This window comes from Arachis duranensis, chromosome 3, assembly GCF_000817695.3.
Source record: "Arachis duranensis cultivar V14167 chromosome 3, aradu.V14167.gnm2.J7QH, whole genome shotgun sequence".
NCBI lineage: Eukaryota > Viridiplantae > Streptophyta > Magnoliopsida > Fabales > Fabaceae > Arachis > Arachis duranensis.
In genome coordinates this window covers 36320863-36329836 of record NC_029774.3, presented here as the reverse complement: position 1 = coordinate 36329836, position 8974 = coordinate 36320863, and the positions used below count along the sequence as shown (strand labels likewise).

The following is an 8974-nucleotide window of genomic DNA, read 5'->3' as shown; positions in this document are numbered from 1 at the left end:
AACAATTAAATGCAAGGAAAGGAAACTTCAAATGCAAGAAAACCTCTCGGCAAGTAATTGAGAGCTAAGGTTACCTATCCTAGACATTGACCATAAACACATGATGATTATGAAGAGTTAATCCTACTTAGTCAACCCTACATCGAGGATAAGTCAAATAGGCATAGTTGATTCCAATCCCTAAGGCCTATGTCAACACTAATGGGTCACATAGAGTCAAGGGAGACCAAATCAACTAACTACCCTAATGTATCAAACAAGAATGGACATCAATGACTCAAGAATCACCAAAGTCCCAATTTCAAGCCAAAAGTGGATAAAAACTAAGTAAAAACTAAGCCAAGCATTTTATCAAACACTTGGTGTGCATGAAATTAAAATAACATTAAATTGCATTAAAAATAAAATCTAAAATACCAAAAGCAAGAAAATCATAACAACAACTAAAGAAAGCAATAAATGAACATAAAACATAAATTGCATTAATTGAAATTAAATATAACATGAGTGTCATAAAACATAAAAATGATAAAATAAAGGAAATACAAGAGAAATGAAGAAGAACAAAGATGCAATAACAATAAATGACAAGGAAAAGTAAATGGAAACATGAATTAAACTAAGGAACCCTAATTCTAGAGAGAATGGGGAGCTTCTCTCTCTAGAAACTAAGAGAAAACATCATAAAAACTAAACCTAATTGCCCCCTTCATCCATTTTCAATTTGGCTTGAAATAGCTTCAGAAATGAGTTGGATTGGGCTTTGGAAGCCCAAAAATCGCCCCTAGTGATTTGCAATTAATGACCTCACACACATGCAGTCGTGCGTATGCACGACCTACGGTGCGTATGCACAATTCCGCAAAATTCTCATCATGCGTACAGATGACATTTGGTGCGTACGCATCCTTGCACGAAGTCACCGTTGTGCATACGCACGCATCACTGTGCGTACACATCTTTGCAGCAGCTTCCAAACTTCATTTTCTTCATGATTTCTCCCCTTTTGGATGCTCTTTCTTCACTTCTTTAATCCAAACTTACTTTGAAAACCTGAAATCACTTGACAAATACATCAAGGCACCAAATGGGATCAAAGTGAATAAAATTTAGCAATAAAAAGGCCTAAAGAGCATGTTTTCACTTTCAAGCACAAATTAGGAAGACATCATGAAACTATGCTATTTAAATGGATAAATGCAAGAAAAGTCAATGAAATCCACCTAATTAAAGCAAATAAATACCATGAAATGTGGATTCATCAGCCACCAAGAGGGGAAAGGAAAACTTCTAAATAGGGCGACCAAATAGTCCTTAAGCACAATCTTTTGAAGGAGCTCATCAGTTGTAGCAACCCTAATCCACTTTGCTCATCTTTTCATGCACCGAGGATGGTGCAATCTTTAAGTGTGTGGGAGGGGGGGTCGACGACCGACTTCCGTGGGTAACTACTTCCTTTTCCAACACCACTTTTTTTTTAATTTTCTTTGTTAGCTAGTTGTTACATTGCATGATAGATTGCATGTTAGTTAGAGTTTATAAATTTTTACTACTTCTTTCTTGCGAGGACTACTTCGTTAAAGTGATGATTTCTTTTCAAGAAATTGTTTTAAGGCATTTCACTAATTTGATCAAAACTTTTGTTAAACTTTCTTGAAGAAATTTACTTTGGAACATGGTTTTAGAGCTCGAACACACAACCTAGTGAGATTTTGAGCTTATTTGATTGGTTGCATCTTATCAACCAATATATCTTGTTTCGGTGTGTGTTGTTCTCTCTAAGATTGTAATTTTTGTCTTGCTTGATTCTTTATTTTCATTGTTTGATGTATGCATGCACTTACGTGATTGAGGCCTTTGTTTCATTATCGCTCACATACCTATATGGCCTTACCCTTTCATTATCCTTTGCAAACCAATGTTGAGCCTATTTTACCCCATTTGTTCTCTATTTTAGCACACCACTAACTCTAAGCAGAAAACAATGAATGTCCTTAATTTGAATCCTTGGTTAGCTTAGACTAGTGAGAGTGTTCATGATCTAAGTGTGGGAAAATTAGGTTTGCCACCACAAGAATAAAAGAAAAAGAGAAAAACAAAAACAAAAAAATAAAAAGAAAAAAAGGAGAAAAAATAAAAAGAGGACAAAATGCCCCAAAGTAAATGGTGGTAGCAATGCATATGAGTTGTACTCAAATTCAGATGCATGAATATGTGGAAAACATAGTTAATGGGTAGTTAGATTTTATATTCTAATTGCATGGATTGTCTTAAGTTAGGTGGAAAGTTTAGGTTAATCAAGGATTCAGATTTTAGTCCACTTGACCAAATACAGTCCTACCATGACCCTAACCCTATTACAACCCTTAAAAGACCTCTTGATATGTGTATTCGTGTATTAAATTTTTGTTGATTGGTAGAAGAAGAGCAAGCCTTAGAAATCAAGATTAGTAGAGAATTGAGAGAATCGAACCTCAAATACTTGAGTGATTAGAGTGTATACACTTTCGGTGAGAGTTCGATGCTCGATTCTTTATTCCCAGCTTTCACAAGCTTTCTTGCAAGTCTACTTGTACTTTATTTTGAGATTTGAATTAGTGGAATCCAGTTTATATTTATTCTTGAAAGATTTATTTACTTTTAACTAAGTAGGTTGAAGCATTTTTGCATGTAGTTGCATTCATATAGATAGGTTGCATTTAATAAGTCCTACCATCCCTCTTTACTCTTTTGGTTCTCGTGAGCTTAGCATGAGGACATGCTAATGTTTAAGTGTGGGGAGATTTGATGAGCCATTATTTTATGTTTTATTTAGGATTGAATTGAGCGAATTTTATCAACTATTCTTACACTTATTCATATAAATTGCACGGTTTAATATATCCTTCGGAATTTGTGCTACAATTAGAAACATGCTTCTTTGGCCTTAAATTTGCTCATTTTTAATCTTCTTTTATTACCATTCGATGCCGTGATATGTGTGTTAAGTGTTTTCAGGTTTTATAGCACGGGAATGGCTTAAAGGATGGAAAGGAAGCATGCAAAAGTGCAAGGAACACAAGAAATTGAAGTTTTGAGAAGCTGGTCTCGATGCGTATGCATGGCTGACGCGTACGCGTGACCAAGCCATAAGCAAATGACACGCATGCGTGACTGACGTGTACGTGTGGCAAGTTCCATATCCATCGACGCGTATGCGTGGCTGATGCGTATGCGTGACAAGCGTCACGTGCCTCAGTTACGATAAAATGCTGGGGCTATTTATGGGCTGCTTTTGACCCAGTTTCAGGCCTAAAAATAAGGACAATAGGCTGCAGAGTGAAGCTGGAAGAGAAATTCATTCACTTTTAATTTACTTTCACATTAGTTAGGTTTTAGATGTAGAATTCTAGAGAGAGAGAGGCTTTCTCCTCTTTCTAGGTTTAAGGTTTCTTCTTCTAATTTCTCCTTAGGTTTAGGTTTCAGTCTTATTTTAATTTAGTATTCTATTACTTTTATTTGTTCTAGCACTTTAGTTATCTACTTCTCTTATTGATTCATATGTCTTGTCAATTTTCTATGTTTTTATTTTATCTCTTCCAAGTATTTAATAAAATGCTTGGGTGGATTTTAATTTAGATTTTTATATTCTTGACTTGGATTGATTAATTAGAGAATCTTGAGTTATCAAAATTCTTTTGTGATTGGTGATTGAAAGTTGCTAGTTGGCTTGAGCCTCATTAAATCTAGACTTTGATTAGGACTTGTGAAATTAAGTCGATTTTGTTCGCTTGACTTTCCTTCATTTATTAGAGGATAACTAATTGAAAGCAATTTACATTTACCATCACAATTGACGATGATAATGAGGATAGGACTTCTAATTCTCTTTCCTTGATAAGAGTTTTATTAGTTATTAGTTTATTTTCTTGCCATTTTATTTTCTTGTTTCTTATTACAAAACCCAAAAATATACTTTTCCATAGCCAATAATAAACTACACTTCCCTGCAATTCCTTTGAGAGACGACCAGAGGTTTAAATACTTCGGTTAATTTTATTGGGTTTGCTTAAGTGACAAATAATTTAAACGTTGACCGAGGATAACTTGTTGGTTTAGAACTATACTTGCAATGCGACATTTTTGTGAAATTCTTTACCGATAATTTTCCTCCATCACAATCCCCTTTCATAAACTTCGGCTAATTTTACGGAAGACTCGTGGTCTACGGTAATAATAAATAACCTTAGCGATTCCCTGAATGTTGATAGTAATGAACAATAGTATAATTAAGGCTAAATTTGTTTTTGTGGACAGGACAGAACATGATATGTAGACAGAGACACTACAAATTATCCTTTATGTATTGTGTTTGGATACAATGTACTAGACACTAATGTAATATCCTGATTATGTTTGGATAGACATGGACAAGACTAAAATATTATGTGAAATGACTAAAATAGTCCTCTGATTCCAAATTTTCTGCATCAAGTATAAACCAATTTAATAGAGAATGAGAGTATGTGAGAGTATAGGGGATTACAAGTGTTAGAAAGGGGAGAGGGAGCAATAAAAAAAAGTTTGTGAGTATTCAAGTTTTGTTAAATAATACAATATAAAAGGGTATTTATTGGTGTTAAGGGAATCATAATAATAAAGACGTAATATTCTATAATAAATATTCAGATATACTAAATAATTCTAATGAATGTTAATTGATCCTAATATATTCTGACATCCCCCTTCGAACTCAAGTGACAACTCGAGTTTGAAATTTATTTAAAACAACGAAAGAAAAAAATGCATAAACTGATAGAACGGGTGCAGACGGAACTGCCGCTGTCTGAAGGAAGTGCAGATAGAACTGTCAAAAGAAAACGCAGATGAAACTATCAAAAAAAATGCAAACAAAACTGTTGGAAGGGAATGCAGACGAAACTGCCGTAAGAGTGGCCAACTGCCAAAAAATTGCTGAAAAAGTGACAAAGTAGTGTAAAGAGATGGGAAACTATCGGAAGTTAACAAAAAATATATGATTTTTCCATGAGAATAAGTAAGTAGTGGATTAATGAGCTAATCGGTAAGGTGAAAAAAGCATCAAAGCATTGACAAAAGGAAAGGAAAAAAATGACACGGAAGAAAAGTATGAAAAATACGATAATTTCAATCGAAGAAAAATAACCTATCCTCCTCAAGGAGGATACCATGGCTCTGATACTATGTTAGAAACTAGAGACTAAACTGAAGAAAGGATTCATGTATTATTGAGTGTATTCAAGTTGTGTTGAATGATACAATATAAAAGGGTATTTATAGGTGCGGAGAGAATCGTAATAATAAAGACGTAATATTCTAATAATAAATATTCAGATATACTAAATAATTCTAATGAATGTTAATTGATCCTAATATATTCTGACAACAAGAAGAATTTGTTTATGAACCAACCAGATAAAAATTGTATTGAAGTAACAAAATTAAGAATAAACAAAGTAACAAAAGTAAAAGAGTGAATTAAGTTTCCATTGAATAAACCTGCAGCGTGACACAGAGAAGATAATGAACAATAAGAAGGAAGAAATTATCAAGTCAAGTAAGATATTTTTCAAGAAAAAAAAGTACTGGAAAAAGAGAGAGAAAGAAAAAGAACGCAGAGATAAAGAATTGAAAGAACAGGGAGAAGAGACTTCCTTTTTGAGAACGATCACGCATAGAAGATCATATTAGAGAAATAAAAATGTGTAATAGTGAAATACAAAAAACATCTATGGATTGAAAGAGAAAAAATTTTCATAAAAAAATTATATTCACCTTCTCAAATTTTATATCTACCATTGTGCTTCATTTAAAAGTGGACATAAAAAAATTATCTTAAAAACACTGTGTTTAATATCTATATCTCTTCAAATATTTTTTAAATATTTACTATCTATGTTTTTGTGTCTTATTCACAAAAATAAACATTGTCTAAAAATTAAAAGTTTATAATAATTATATCGGCAATTCATTACAAAAATTGAAGAAGGTGTATTTAATTTAGATTATAGATAGTAGAATTGTCGATGTCTCGATGACACGCACCCAAGTTTTTTAGTCCTGTTTGGGTCAGTATAAAATCAGTCCAAGTCTTTTGGGCATTTCTGATGCCCCATAGTATTAGAAGCGTTGATTCAAATTGGCAGAAGATTCAATGGTTTACATTCATCCCATGAATAACTTGCCAGAAATTAAAAAAATAGATAGCCAATCTTTGAATATTTTAAAAACACCCCAAGTTAATCGTGAGGCAAATGAAGCATTGAAAGCGACAGTAAAACCCTACCCTACCTCCACGGTCAGTCCGATAATGTTATGGAAGACTTCCGACGACATGCTTGAAAACAAAGTTTTGGATGATGGTTGCTAGCTTCACCAACGGCAACATTGAAGAAAAAAGACCATGGCACCAATCTCGACGATGACAACAAGAATGAAGAAGAGGAAGATTATAGGTTTAAGCAATGAGGCGGCGAACGACGTAGACAAACAGTGATACCGTGGTCATTGACGTTTCTGCCACCGCTCTAACTGCTTCCTCAAGTTCTCGATGAGCAGGCTATTAATTTTGTTCTAATTAATTTTTTTTAAGATTGCTTTTGGTTTTAAATAAAGCTTTCTATTCTTAATTTTATTTTGTAAAATTCTACAAGTTTTTTAGGTAATTAGATCTTCATTGATTGTACTTTTGAAACTTGAATTTGTACAATTTTTTTAATTCAATTTCAGAACAATAACATATTCAACTTTATTGACAAATTCTTACCCATAAGAGATATTAGAGCCAGCATTGGAGCTGGTTTCATTTATCCATTGGTTGGAACAAAGAGCACCATGCCAGTGCTTCCAACTAGACCATGCTTCTATGGCATTGATCTTGATACAAGCATACAGGAGCAACTGGAAAAGTCATTGGTCTCTCCTAAAATCAATGATTAAACCTTAAGTGGCACATGGATGCTATTGATGACATTTTTTCCAATTTCATTAATGTTATGTTCTATCTTCTGGTTCATCTGTATGAATATGAATAATGCTACATCACAGAAAAAAAAACTCACAAGCCAAAAGAGTTGTTACAAATTCATACAACTTTATTGATTCCACCCATCCTTCGGTCTCTGTCTCTTATTTGAGAACCATTTTCAAGAGTAATCTAATCTTCCTTATTGTGGCTAAACTGATTTCTCAAAAAACAAATCCGTAATTGAAATTCATACCACTATTGAAACTTAAAAGTTCTTGATAAGAAAAAATAAAAATCAAGAAAACTAAGAGGATTTATGAAAGTTCTTTTGCAGCAGCAACTTCCTTGGTGATACCAAACTCCTTGTATATCTTTTCTGCTGGAGCACTTGCTCCAAAACGGTCAATGCCTATGGCTTTTTCCTGTCTGCCAACAATCTTCTGTCAACCAAATGTTGATCCGACTTCTATGCTAACTCTAGTCGTTACAGCAGCAGGGAGAACATTCTTTTGATCTCAATTCATATTTTGCATCTTCTAGCTCTTTATTCATGGCTTTAGCTCAACTCCTTCAATAGAAGTTCCTAAAAGTTGAGATTCTGCTGAGACAAGTTTCTGGTAGCATCAGCAAGGCTTTCTGGAATGTATGTTTGAAAGTTGAAATCAAATGGGAAGCATGATCAATATTCCAAGCACCATTTGATTGAAGTAAGAATGTGAAATGTGAGAATGAACATGCTATTAAATGCTTCACACTATTCTATATGTTAATTATTAGTTACATAACATTTCAATGGATTATCGATTCCCAGTTCCCTTGCACAGCTTCTACCTCAGTAATTAGTAAAAAGAAACAATGCCCTTTTACACAAAATTAGTAAAAAGAAACAATTCCCAACAATAGTGAACCTCACTTACAACACAAGAATCTCCGTTTTTCAAACATCAAATCAAAATATATAACAAAAGAAACTTTATTAAAAAAATTTAGAAAAGGGAGTAAGTACATGTTTGTGTTCTCTGGACCTAGCAGCAGACTCTTGATCATGTGTCTCTGCTTCTGAAGAGTGGCCTTGTCCACTAGTTCCTCCACCGCCCTTCTCTTCCCCTTTGCCACCGCAGCTGTCTCTTCTGATTACTACTATTTCTTCAAAATTAACACAGTTAGATCAGAGTACTCACAAGCTTAATCACAACCTCTTCATTTGTCTGAATATTGGTACCCACGGAAAAATTACTAAAATAAATTAATCTGAAAAACCCTAAAAAGAGAAAGCTTACCGAGATAAATCTCTCCAAAGGATCCGCCACAGATTTTTCAACCGATACGGAACTTGTTCCCAACTGGAGGTTCCATTAAAGGTCATCCTCTTTTAACCAAAACCCTAAAAAGTTTTGGGAAATTTGAGAAGTAAAACAACACACGAGCAACAGAGTTTGAGCCATGACTTGAAGAAGTAGGTCATGGAGTTGTTGTGGAAGAAGGCAGAGGACAGTGGGTAGAGAAAGAAGCATAGGGACATCGCGAAGAGGAAGAATGCAGACGGAAAGGGGGTAGAAGAAGAAAAGGTGGTTCATCGTGATGTGGAAGAAGGCAGAGAATAGTGGGTGGAGGAAGAAGCGGAGGGACTTCATGAAGAGAAAGAAGGCAGACGGAAAGGGGGTAGAAGAAAAAGTGGAGGTTCATCGTTTGTCGAAGAAGACAGAAGAAGTGGGAGGAAGAAGACGTTGGGGGCACATCACTGCAGCAAGCAGGGTTTAATTCTAAAATTTTATATTGGGCAATTGTAAAATATCAAAACAGTTATTGTGTTTAAGTATACTTTTTAATAAATTAATAATAATTTAAATATAAATCATTAGATCGTTTGTCAATCTAATCTAACGCTTTAAATTTAATGGTGCATCAAATAAGCTCATAAGAGGTGGGCTGATTTTAGACTATCCCATCCTATTTTACCGGTCAAAATTTAGGAAATTATAAATACAC

At 34.1% G+C, this 8974-nt stretch overlaps 1 long non-coding RNA gene across 1 annotated transcript; it reads right to left on the bottom strand.

Annotated features, from left to right (window-relative positions):
- Positions 1-6968: 6968 nt before the first annotated feature.
- LOC110279179 (uncharacterized) lies at positions 6969-8759 on the bottom strand. Its single transcript, XR_008007194.1, has 3 exons — positions 8266-8759; positions 7992-8131; positions 6969-7621 (listed from the first exon to the last, which is right to left on the bottom strand). It is a non-coding gene; the product is annotated as an uncharacterized LOC110279179 (long non-coding RNA).
- Between the last annotated feature and the right edge of the window lie 215 nt (positions 8760-8974).